Raw genomic sequence first — 2,669 nt, 5'->3', positions numbered from 1 at the left:
AATCAATAGACTTTTCTGATTTTGCCCACGTTTCGAATAGCCAAAAGATGCAGCAGAGGGGCAGGATTCATTTGGTCTCAATATAATTGAGGACTGTTTGGCTCCAATAACCCGGTCCACGTACAAATCCAACTATTACTACGAACCAGAAAATTTTGATGTCTATCAATTTAACCACTTAAAATAAATTTTCGAAATTTTAAGAAATTTATATAAGAAGTAGAATAAAAATCTATGTCCTAAAACTAGAATAGCGAGAAATAAGAAAGAAAAAGAGTTCGTCGAAAAAAAATCGAAAAAGAAAAATGGTTGAAAAATAAAAGGTGACGGAAAAATAAAAGAAACTTATAAAACTTAAAAATACTTGACTAACCTAACCTTATTACTACAACTAACTTAAAATTATAATTGCAAATTGAGATTACTAATTGGAATGATAATTGATACATAGGTAAAAGTCGTCTAAAATATTAAAGCTTACAGGAAAAACTAAATCCCAAATGGAAATAACTTAAAAAGAAACTAAAACTTAAAAAGGCTTCGCAAAGTTCTAAAGCACCTAAATCTTAGTCTAAAGAAAAAAGCACTTAAAGAATTCTACGGCAAAGCCTAAAAATCTAGAAATAAAAATAATTATGTTAAAAAAAACTAAGTTTAAAACTAAATATGAGCGAAAAATACAAATATTACGCTAAAACGATTAAAAGGGACAAAATATAAAAATATACAAAAAGTTGTAAAAAGTACAATTTTTATAAAAATATTATTTTTATATTATTTTATTAAAAGTATTAATTTAAATATATAAATAAAACTAATTAAAACTTAATATAACTAAATGATTAAAATAAAATGTTAATTTAATTAAAACCTAAATCTTAATTAATTAATAATAATAATTATTAATCCGTATTAATTCAAGTTAGGGTTTCTGGCAGGCGTGTCAGAAAAAGCTCCGCGAGTCGCGGTATTTCAAACAGCAAACTCCGCGAGTCGCGGGGTTCAGAAATTCAATTGACAGCTTGTTTAAAAATCGACGCGTTTTTTTTTATTTTTTTTTTATTTTCTGTTTTAAATTTTTCTGTTTTATAATCTAAAATTTATATATAATAAAAACTTATATTTAAAAACTAAAATAAAAATAGAATTACTTTATAATTTTATAAATAAAAATCGTAAAACTAGATTTATATATATATTTTATTTTTTTTCGGTATTTATATTTATAAAATATATTTATAAAATAAATTAAATAAAACTTATATTTTTACAAACTAAAGAAACTTTATAAAACTTAAATATTTATCAAACTCCTAAAAATATTTATATTTTTGTTTTTCTTTTTATATTTTCGAATATTTAAAACGTATTTTTATAAAAACGAATTTTAATAAAAGTAAACTAAAAATCTTTTTTTTTTTTTTATATATATTAGCGTTGCGCTTCCGGCTTTTAAGAGTTCCCCGGCAGCGGCGCCAAAAATACTATTAAATTTTAGAAGGAAATACTATTAAATACGATACAATTTTACACAAGATATTTATTTATTTAGAGAATGGATATACTTAAACCTTGCTACAACACTTATAGGCAGTGTACCTAATCGTAGAGTAGTGTAGTTTTTAGTAAGTCCGGTTCGTTCCACAGGGAGCTATTTAAACAAAGCTTAACGCTATATTAGTTTACTTTTATAAAAATACAAATATATATATATAAGTAATATTATTATTATAAAGGGGGGTTTTTACCGTTTAATGACCGGTTTGTCGATTTTAAAACTTTAGTCGCAGTTAAAACCAAATGTAAAATATTAAAAATAAATACAAGACTTAAATTAAAGCGTAAAGTAAATAACGATAATGAAATTGCGAATAATAAAAGTGCGATAAAATAAACTTGCGATAATTAAAAAGTATGATAATTAAAAGTGCAATTAAATAAAATAACAATAAAAATGCGATAATTAGAAGTGCAATTAAATATAAAATAAAGGAAATTAAATATGAAATAAAAGAATTATGCTTATTTAAACTTCCGTAATCATGATGTTTGACGTGTTGATTTTAGTTTTATGCCCATGGGTTAATTGTCCTTTGTCCTGGATAATTTAATATGTCCGTCTGGTTTTTGTCCATAACAGTCCATCAGTCATAAATATAAAGTGCGAGTATCCTCGTCAAATTATCCTTATACCCGAAGTTAAATATTCCAACTAATTGGGGACTTAAACTGTAACAAGATTTTAATACTTTGTTTAATAATTACACCAGGATGTCGACTGAGTGTAATCCAAGGTTTTAATATTTTGTTATCAATTATACCAAGTGTCCTTGTGCATAATTTCACCCCTGTTTTAATTATTCTAGTGGCTATTAATCCATTCCCGTGTCCGGTTAAATGAACGATTATTCGTACATATAAATACCCTGTCCATCGTGTCCGATCGAGTGTATATGGTAATTTATAGGGACGCCCAATTGTAAATCTTTATATTAACATTAACAAACTATCATTTAGTTAAACAAATATAAAGACCATTAATAGCCCATAGTCTAATTTCCACAAGTGTCGTTCTTTTGTCCAAACCCCAATTATGGTACAAAGCCCAATTACCCAATTTTAGTAATTAGCCCAACATCATGATTACTTCGGATTAAATAAGCATAATA

The sequence above is a fragment of the Rutidosis leptorrhynchoides genome, chromosome 9 (genome assembly GCF_046630445.1).
Source record: "Rutidosis leptorrhynchoides isolate AG116_Rl617_1_P2 chromosome 9, CSIRO_AGI_Rlap_v1, whole genome shotgun sequence".
In the NCBI taxonomy this organism is placed as follows: domain Eukaryota; kingdom Viridiplantae; phylum Streptophyta; class Magnoliopsida; order Asterales; family Asteraceae; genus Rutidosis; species Rutidosis leptorrhynchoides.
This window is presented reverse-complemented; position numbering follows the sequence as displayed.